The sequence below is a fragment of the Austrofundulus limnaeus genome, unplaced genomic scaffold (genome assembly GCF_001266775.1).
Source record: "Austrofundulus limnaeus strain Quisiro unplaced genomic scaffold, Austrofundulus_limnaeus-1.0 Scaffold84, whole genome shotgun sequence".
NCBI lineage: Eukaryota > Metazoa > Chordata > Actinopteri > Cyprinodontiformes > Rivulidae > Austrofundulus > Austrofundulus limnaeus.
This window is the reverse complement of record NW_013952486.1, coordinates 706,942-718,053: the sequence shown is the minus strand read 5'-3', so window position 1 is coordinate 718,053 and position 11,112 is coordinate 706,942.

The following is an 11,112-nucleotide window of genomic DNA, read 5'->3' as shown; positions in this document are numbered from 1 at the left end:
TATGGCTGTATGAGGTAAATAGTGCAGCTGTTTGCTAGGCTTGGGTTTTGGTTTTGATGATACTGGACCTCGTGTTCCACATATCTGAGCCTTTAAAAAAGCTATTCCGCTTTCATAGCATATCCAGAGTTTAGCTTTGAATTCAGCTTTGCAAAAAACTGCCCATCTAACCAAGTTTTATAATCTTATATCCAGCCAAAACATATTTTTGATCTTGTTTTGAGACTGATGTATTAAAGCTAAGTTTCTAAATGAACCCTGGCCCTGCGTGTTGGCAGTGTTGCAATGTGTGGTCATGCCCTACATTCAAATATTTTTGTCCATCAACAGTTTATTCTCTTTTTTTACAACATTTCACAAGTTATAAAGTGTACTGCCACATGTCCTTTTGGGGAGTACTAGACCAACGTAAGCATCAAATATAAATGCCTACTGCTTGAGGATGCGCTTGCCGTCAGTTGAGCCTAGCCTGGTCTTTGCCTTCCTACGCAGTTCCGYTCAATTCTAGTTTTGCTTCTCTGCTCCGTCTGGGATTTCTCCCATAGACAAGGATTTCTTCAGGAGAATTTTTGTCCGGGCCAATCAGAGAACAGAACGTCGATTTTCTGCRCAGTGTCTGATTATAGTTYATTTCACCTGGRCCAATCAGCAAACAGAAGGCAGAGTTTTGAACGACGTYGATTTTCTGCGCAGTGTCTRCTAGTTATTTTAGCATACRGCAGTGGAGGAAGAGAATGAAGCCAGTCCATGTTGGTAACACTTTCTAAATTAAAATAAATTTGTCTGAGAAAGCAGCAGCTCTCATTTACAGTCRTCTCGTTCAGCTYRRTACTTTTCTCCTCTCAGTAGGGTTGTTTACAGCGCACGCAATTTCCGGTTAGCTTCTTAGCTTAGMCTCCTTYACAGCGGAGCTGGCATGCATACGTTGCGGCCAACCGATCCAATCATTTTAAACTTCATCAGAGGCCACGCCTCCAGCAAGAATCGCCTCTCTATAGCCGAGAGTCCAGACCCTCGTACGAAGCAAAGTGAACAACAAGGGTCTGKTTTTTTCCAGGCTGGATGAGCCCTGTGCCACATCTAAAAGTGCCGCTATGTACAAGAACAGAATGTGTTTGATTATTAATCTAGTTAGCATGAATTTTTTTCGTTTAAAGAAGACTTACCAAGTTAACTGTCTTATTTCACTTCATTCGTGAAGATTCAGACCATATTCTAGTTTTTAACTTATTTGTAGATGGCTAATTTTTGCAGTGTATGAGCACATAAATACTTTCACTGATTTTCTGACTTTCATTTTCACTTAAAAAAAACAAATGAAAAAACAAAGATTTTTTCACTCTAAAACTCGTTTTTTGGAATATTATTCTGGGATTTTTAAAATGTTAAAGCGATTAAAGACTGTTCCAGTGTGGACGGCCCCTCATACTCTCTACTATTTGTCATATGCTGTAATCAGACTTTACTTCCTGAGCAGCTAACTGAGACAAAAAAATGTAAAGACTGAATTGTCAGATATTTAGACAAATGCATGTCTTACAAGACATCTGCTCCCTTGGGCGTCCGTTGACCTCAGGCTGCTCTAATTGTATCTTAATTAAAATGGTTTAGTAGCTGGAAGGCCTGATAGTTCAGGGCAGCACCAAGGGAGAAGGACTGTTCTCTGGGGTATCATGGGGGGAAGATTTTATCTATAGCTTCATTCATGGAGAAATATTTCTCTCCATTTGGCAGAGGACTGCTTTCTCAGCRGGCTCAGGCAGAAGATAAGAGAGATGACTAAGGGCAGGAGACAAGCTAATGGGAGGGAGATTTCCCATGGCCGAGCAAACCACTAGCAGCTGGCCATCTGCAAAAACACTACAAAGCATTAAAACATGATATTCCCAACATGCTTAGGCCATTATCAGGATCAGATTTACAATTCTAACTTCTAAATAATTTTGATTTCATTGAGTTATGACTCGGGCTGCACAGAAAAGATGAAGTGATATTTTTCACAATTTCTGTTCTGGTTTCTGTTAAAATTACAGGTTGAGAAACGCTTGAATAAATGTTTGACTATTTGGGGGGAAAAACGTGAGTCACATTGTTCCATCTAAGGGAGTCAGTGCTCACGGTTTTAAACTTGAAAGAATTTTTAGAAAAATTCTGTTTTTTTAAAAAGTTGTGTAAACAGTTTTTTTGGTCTGTTGATTGTATTGTTCATGTCCAGAAGTGAGCAGTAATGAGGTCAATTTACTTGAGTACAGTACTAAAGTAAAGTTCTTGAGAATTTGTACTTTAATTAAGTAGCATATTAAAAAAAAAACTTTCAACCTTTACTCCTCTATATTTTAAGGATAAAATCACTTTTTTTTTTACCCCACTAGATACAATATGTCTAAAGGCTTTAAACACTGTTACTTTTGTTGGTCATGTTTCTTTAGTTTGTGTCTATTTAGTTTCATCAACACACTAAAAGTGCACACTACTAATATTATCACATATTGTGTGTTAAAATGGTTGCGAGGAGAACACTAATAATGATTTTTTTTGTGTTCTACTAGTGCTGTCGTATATACAGTCTGACTGTCGGGTTAATTGGTAACTCTAAATTGTCCCTAAGTGTGACAGAGAATGGTTGTCTGTCACGTTTGTCTTTACTTGTGTCCCTGTCATGGACTTGCAACCTGTCCAGGRTGTACCCCGCCCCTCACACTGTGGCTGCTGGATATGGTCACCTGTGACCCTGAAAGGAAGAAGCGGGTATAAATAGGAGTGTTAAAAGTTCAGTGTTAAACTTTTGGGTGTTAATTTAACACCCCCTAGTGTTATTTTAACACTTTGTGAGTAAACTGACACCCAGTGTTGKTGTTAATTCACAGTGTTGATTTCCTCAGAGTTGTCTCAACACTTTACAGTGTTAAATAAGCTCCGCCCACTGTTAAATTTTATATAACACTTAACAGTGTTGTTATATAACACCATGCAGTGTTGAAAGAAGTATCCCGAAAAGCCCCGCCCTCAGACCAGCATTTACCCAGCATTCCTTGCTGAGAAATCTTGCAGAAATGATGTTTTTCCATGTTTATGACTATTAAAGAAGTTAATGAGAGTAAAAATGAGTTGTTCTGGTTAGTTTTCTTGTTCASTTTGATCAAGTTGTTCAACTTTAAGTTCATGTTATTGGCCAACAATCGACACCATGAATGAGAGGTATGTCCTTGTGTGTGAAGAGTGACTCCATTATACTTTTCAACTGAGTTGTGTTAATGCAACACTACACAGTGTTTGAWATTAACTCTGAGAGTTAAATTTACACACTCAATTTGATGATGTATTGACACCTTGTGGTGTCTATAAACCTTTATAATGCCACAATTTCCTTTGTTAATAATAATACACCTGTGTTACTTTTAACTAGAGATGGGACAAATGGCTCTTTGAAGGGATCCGGATCTTGGGGAGCCGTTTGTTTCATAGAGCCGTTCAAAAGAGCTGTTCGATTTTGAATGTATTACGTCATCACGTATCCGTACGTAATGATGTCATCCCTTCATGTGGGTGGAACCATGTGTTTGTCAAGCGGAAACCCCCCTCCCCCTTTCATCGTGAGCTTCTGTACTCCACAACTCCGCCTGTTTTCCGTGAAAAAGCAAAGCGGGAGCGATTTAAATATGAAAAATAAAGATTATGCGAGGAATAAAAGAAATAAAACTAAAAATGGCTCGTTACTGCCCGCGATTCGGCTCCTTTCATTCGTTGTAAAGAGCCGTTCAAAAGATTCAGATCGTTCGTGAACGTCACATCTCTACTTTTAACACTTGATTTTGACACTGTTGAAATGTTAATATGACACCCAGTATTGTTGAATATTTAACACTGGCTGGTGTTACTTTTAACACTAGATATATGTTTCCCCCAAAGATTAGATTCAGAGCTCCTTAATTGGTGACTTAATAATAAAAGACTCTAACAACAACAATTCTTAAAGTGGTGACTAAGTAGAAAAAAATGATCTTGACATTTCTTGTTAAGGGCCATAATTAGGATTTCAGGGGCACAACATTAGCTTATCAACCATACCGTAGCGTTGATGGTTCAAATTCCTGCCCAAGCACATACTGTCATTGTGTCCATGGGCAAAACACTTAATCCAACTTCCCCATATATAAATATGGTGTTTGGTGGGGTTGCGGTGGTCTGGGGAGAGTGTAGGTGCAGAATGGCAGCCATGTCCACCACTGAGTGCGACTGAGGAGTGAAGGAATAATGCATGAAATTTTACAGAGTCTTTGAGCATTTYGAAAATGATTTATAAGAATAACACATATTATTCTATACATATTCTATATTTGGAGTTATAGCATATAGCAAAAATGGTCCCAATTATTCTCAACTACACTCARTTTAGATGCATAGTTAGAAAACTTTAAGTATTTTGAAAGCAAATACTCCAGTACTTTGACAGAGCTGTTTTTACCTTTGAGTAATATTTGACCAGTAGGCTGACTCAAGTATGTAAAATGTAGTATGTACTTTGTCCACTACTGCTCAGATCCACAAAAGTAAATTGATATGTAGGTGCAGATCCCAGCAATGTTAAAGCATTACAAWTTTTTTTTYMAAWTWRKWRRRAAAAAAACTCAGTAAAATAGCAGGAATGTCCACCCCTTCACTGAATACTGTTTAGGAGTCATGCTGTGCCACYAAAAACGTTCATATTACCAGTTTTGCAATTCAAAACACTGCTTTCGATTGTTTTATGCTTTACGTTAGGCATGGAGGTGACATCCTAGCTCCCAAAACAGCACCACAAGGTCTGCCCTGATTACTAACCATCTGCAAATTTRCAATTAGCTTATTCCCCCCAAAATACTCTATAGTTAAACATCAAAGTCCTTGAAAATCGAAACATGCAATTAGGTTTCAAATACTGATTAGAGCAGAAATTAGTTTGGAAAGGAACAAAAGCTTCACTCACTCCCACACACACACATACACACACATTTTCATGGCCCCATCCAAAGCCACCGCTGTAAAGCTTGTGGTCTGCGAGAGAAAAACTGTCCATAAACACGAGTGTGGGTTTGCCTTGGCTACAACATGTAACCGTCTCCCTCCTCGCTCCGTGTGTAAATCTTTTCAGCCTGGTGTGTGCCGTGAATCTGTGTATATCCTTAAGCAGCACTGCATGCCAGCATGTATTTTTTTTCCTTCTCTCTCTCGAGTTTACAGCACACAATTGATTCAGTGTTTCCCCTCGTTTCTGCTGAAGGCTTGCAGCCAACATGGACGTGGAATATAGAGTCATACTCCAGACAGACTGAGGCTCCACGGCTATTTCCTCTGGCGTTGAACCGTGCACGAGGATTGATCATCAAGACGCTGTGAATATTCCTGCGCTGCATCACGTTTCATATGAGCTCACTCCTGCAGACCCGCGCTCTGCTTTCACTTAAATCTGCTCTCTGCTCGGTGCTCTTTCACCTCTTGCCTGCCCGCTGCCTTCACTTCCTGTTTAACTCCAGCTCGGTGCGTTTCAAATAATTCCGTTTCGTAACATGAATTCTAAGTGGATTTGAAGCTGCGGTTCATCAGCGGTTTATCTTTTCKGTGACCACTGTTAATTTTGTGGGAAAGTCTGACCACAGTGAAATTCATTTTACATAAACAAATATTGAAACAGACAAAGCTCAAAGGTTTTTTTTTTTTTTTCAGCCAAAGAAACCAGAAGAGAAGTCCAACCCCCAGATTGATGATGGCTGAGGGTTCACCACCAGACGAAAGACTGGGACTTATTTATCATGGTTTCTTACCAGCAGATATTTTCTTTTTATTGTGCCTTTGGTTTTATTTGTTGGAATGACATCACACCCAGCTAAACAGACCCTTCAAATCTTTTGAAATTTGAAAGGAAATGAACGATTGATGTCTTATTTGTTCTAGATAGCTCCTTGAGCAACCTCAGTGTRGAGAAATAGAGTTTAATTCTGATCAGAATACAAAGGGCCAAGATGACTGACACGTTGAAATTCTTGAAGGTCAGCTGAAATTATTATTTTTTGCAATATTAAAATGTTTTTCTCCTCAGATTAAATATGACATCATTTAATAATCTACTGATGGAAACCTTCAGTAGGTATGTATGCAGTAGTATTTTGTGGTAAAGTGTTTGTGTTTTTTTTAGCTTAAATCGTTACTTGTTTTCTACAGCACATGCGTCAAACTCAAGGCCTGTGGGACAAATGTGGCCTGCCACTACATTTTATGTGGCCCGCAAGAACTTCAAAGAAGTACTAATGTTAAAAAAATAAGCGWATACTTCTTTAAAGCTAGCATCTTCCTTAATGCATGTTAGTTATTTTATCTGCAAAATAACTGGAGGTGCACATGCTTCAGAAGTAGCCAGCAGCCGGCAAAAATTTAGTGTAAAATCTCAAATTTTGCYACATTTTTGCCATRTAYTTTTGCGTTGGCCCTGTTGWACKGGTAAGTGGGAATTYCCCACTTACAAGTTGTAAATTTTACCTGGAATGCCCCTCAAGTGAAAATTCCCTGTCGGAAAGTGGGAGAGTTCAGAATTCAATCTTAACACAACTCAACAGTTGGTGCGTTTCCATTGACCATAAAAATGCGCAAATTAGAATTTCGAAAATAAATTTGATCAATGGAAACATGTCATTTTCCAAAAAAATTACGTTTTTCAACAAAATGTTTTTGCGCTAGGATGAGGGGTTTTTTCAGCCATATCGAAATTTGTGTTTTTCGAAAACTGCAACGGAAACACTTTTTTCGCATCACGGGAGTCACGTGATCTACAACCGGCTGTTTCTACTGGCGAAAAAGACGATGACGAAGAAGATAACAGGAAGTAGAAGTAGTAGTAATATCACAGAAGTAGTATAAAATAGTAAACTCACCGACTACATTTTCCCAAAAACACAGCATATGTAGCCACTCCCAAGTAGTGGCTTGTCGCTGGAAAGCCTCGATAAAAAGATGCCGACGTCTCCTCTGATGATGAGCGCTAGTGTCGTGGTAGCAACATGCTATGTGTTTACATCAATTGCCGCCATGTTTGTAATGACTTATCGCGAGAACAAGCATATTCACGTATGACTTTAATAGCATTTCTTACTTAATGGAAACACTGCAATTGCAAAACTGTGTTTTTCGACATTAACAGAATATCAACAAAGTGTTGCGCACATTTGCAATGAAAACGCAGCTAGTGAGTAGAACTCTCTTAACGTTTACTTTTAATAGTATTTCTTTAGTATTTATTTCAAATTCAGTCAGTTGTACATGTAATACATATCACTTTTTATAAGAGGGTGTGTTAAAACACTGTTTCTATGCACGGAACGCCACAAGGAGCTCAGTTGCTGCAATAAGACAAGGAACRTGAYGTTTTGTGTTTAGTTAAAGTCAAACAGAAAAAGATATTTGGCCCTCGGAGGTAAATCCTAAGGCTCATATGATTCTCTGTGAAAAAGCGTTTTACACCCCTGCTCTACAGTATCATTTTAAGCAAACAGTGTTTCACAAAGAGCTTTTTAAAGGTCTGAAGCGTTTCAACACCTCATTACTGCTCATATTCGAGAAGCAGTGTTTACTCAGAAGGTCGCTGAGCTTAGTGAGGCTTAACAGAGGGCTTCACTTTATGGTCACTTTGTTTGATCAGAGATAATGCCTTTAAGTGCTGCTAACACGGTTTTCTTTATTTGTTGACAAAAAGCTCACAGAATCTTTTCGTTTTATAAAAGTAACTGCTGAGTGAAGGCGTTCAGAAAGAGTTTAATTTCGCATTACCCCACGTGTACCTGCTTAAACCCGAGGCTCRTCTAAGATAACATCCCAAATGCTCCCGAGTGTTTGAATAGCTGCAAAGCAAACATACGGAACGATTACATCATGAATGAACAGATAAATGTGGCAACAAAAGGCTTTTATTTAATGGGCTGTGATTATACAAGCAGAGCATTTGAAAGTTAAATGTGGCTCTCTGCCCTTTGCTCTTTGCCTATTGAGGTTTTGTTTGGGTCGGATCCGAGAAGCTCTTGTGGTGCTAAAAGGGAGGGCAGGCTGTGTGTCGGGGGGGACGTTACAGTTTTTCTTTTATCTTTCATATCTATTTTCATAAGTTAAAGTCTGTTCTGTCTGAACTCAGCTGATGAGCACACACAGGTGTCTGTGTCTCATGCTGGTTAACCGCCACCCCACATGCTCAGCTTGGCTTCATATCCAGTGTCAAGATTAAACACTGTGGTTTTCCCCCCTAAAAGGAGGACRAACCGTGTACATACTCAGCACAAACACACATCAAAGAGCTCAGCTACTGAACCTGCATCAAAATGCTCCGCAATTAGTTTGTGTTTTGGTTTGCGATGAGCTCTTCCGCCCCGAGGCAGTTTGAGATACGCCGTGGATTTGCCCGYCTTACCTCATCACACATTGCCACCCTCCCACAGCCGTTCTCTAATTGTTATGCTTTAATATTTCATTATCTGGCACGGGGAAATAAGCGTTTATCCAATGATGGCATAAAAAAATAACAGAGATACAAATTGAAAGATCAGGGGCATCATAATTTCTTCACACAGCTTCAAGTCTCAATCTACTGACACGAACAATTAGGAAAACGTTACAGTTTAAAGTTTAGTAAGCCCAATCTGATGGTTTTAATTTAATTAATTTAATTTTAACATCAGTTAATTGGATTTAAAGTCATGGATCATGAGTTAGCTGCTATTTGATAAATAGATTATTTTTTATATGGCTGATTTTTACAGGAAAACTATAGGACAGGGCTATTCAACTTCCATCTGGCCCACCAATGGGCCCCCAACAAAAAAAAATTTAAAATAAACATTTTTTAACTTAATATAAAATAGATTTCAAATCATTTGGCACCCGCCCATGCTATGGGCTTTGAGGTGCTCTTTAGCTGAAAATCCCTGCTATAGGGTAAAAAAGGCTTCTGCTGTAGATTTAGAAGATGCACAAAAGAGAAAAAAATGGGCTAGACAAGAAGTGATACAGCTAACTGCTAATGATGTTATTTGTGCATACAAAAAAAAATCATAAAATTGTACTTTAATATGAAGCAACTGATAATGTAGACATCAACTTGTCCGTTTAATCAAATTAAGCGTTATTTTTGCCACATTGAGGTTGTTCAAAAAGCTATCCACAACAGGTAAGATACTGTTTATTGCTTTTTTCCACATGATCTGAACTAACCTTTTAAATAATGGTGGTCTGACTACAATAAAGGTTCTACACTGAAAACAAACTTTTCGAAGCTTCAAAMTGTATCAGAGTCTTGATATCGGATCTGGTCCACTGAGACAAAGCCACCTGTCTGAGGGGCCCACCGAGAGGCCGAAGGCCAAATCTCCRGCAACATGTCAGGTTCTATGATTAACATTCCTTCCGGGGTCTCGTTTAGCTGCTCTGTCAACAGGTGGATGCAGGGAACGAGGCGACTCTCAGACAGAATAATTGGGGGGGAATTCTGACCGTGTCCTTCATCGCCGCTAATAATGAGACAGGTGAAAGAAGGAGCTGAACCCGTCAGATTCTGTCCGTTTCCCTCCCAGTCCACCCTCGACTCGGCTACGCCAAGAGAGGAAAGTCCTGGGTGTTTGAAGAAAAAGAAAGTGTATAAGTGTCAGAGGCAAAGGTCTRCTGGTGGTGTCAGTGGAGAACCTTCTTCTCGGCAATCGTACATGTTTTTTAAAACTAACACAAAAGGGAAGGGAGAGATTTAATTTCTTTCCAAGGACCTGGGGTTAGAAAATCCTGTGAAAGCAACAGCTGTTGTGTCCTTCACTCCAAACAAAGGCCAAGGACCAAGTGGAAGCTGATATGCCACTAAGAGACGGATGTAAAATAAAACGGGCGCTGAGCCACGACAATTTGTTGCTTCAGGGAAACGTACCACGATAACGTTTGACCAGTTTTAGTGTTGTCTGATATTTAGAATTATGTTAAAAAAGAGTGAAAGAAACTTGTGTAGTCTGACACAGAATGATTAATCTTTCAGCTTCGCTGCCAGCAGGGAGGGGCCTAACAAATGAGGGAAGAAAAGCACAGAAAGTGACACAAACAAGACCTCCTCCACTCGCTGCGTCGCTCTCAGATAATCTGAAGGGAGTAGAGTCYCCAAAACACACACTCCATTTCAGACTAACTTTATTTTCATTTTGTCCAGATAATCTGGACGTGATTGTTGGACTTATGACTTCAGCCCCAGCACAATGTTACAGACTACAACTACAAGACATTATCTTAACTTATAACTAAATATTAATGTCAAAATGATGAACTAAAGAGCTTCACAGCACGGATGATGATGTCATCGCCGTGCCTGCTGTAGGAGGTCCAGTCCCAGGTTGGACTCTAATCTAAATATTTACAGCTATCTCTCTACAAATCCTGTTTTAGGATCTTGTGTTTGACTGGATTAGTAAATATTCGCATGGCTTCTGTTCGTAAATTCTCCACTGTGCATGTTAAGTCACGGTTTCTTTATTAGACTGGTTTTAGCTCTTACCACCACATRGAAAAACAAAGTCATGAATCATTATTTGGGCTGGTTTTGTTGATTGTGACTGCTACATGTCACACCAGGAGCATTTCAGAAGTGGAACATGTCATCAGAAYAAGCCAAGGGGCAGTTTTCACTCACTGACATCAAACATTGATTTTTCCTAAATGAAGATAAACACAAATTTCAACACTCAAGAAAACCCATTAAACTCATAAACAATGCTATAAGTAAAACACAAGTTTCCCTAACTGCATGGACCTACTGAACCTGTAGTTTTCTAATCATTTCTATACATTACTATAAAAACATTTAAAGACAGCTGAACACTTTTGTTGTTATTTAAAACACTATCTCAGACAAAATAATGTACTTATTAAACTAGTTAATTTAAAACAAACAGTGCACTTCCCTCTTCATGTTTTTCTCTGTCTTGCTTTTGCTGACAAAAAACACTCCCACTCTCCTGCCAAAACTGCAGCCTGTTCACTTTCACTCCTGATCCTGCTTTCCAGCAGGACCCTCCCCCCCAAAACACACACACACACACACACACACACACACACACACACACA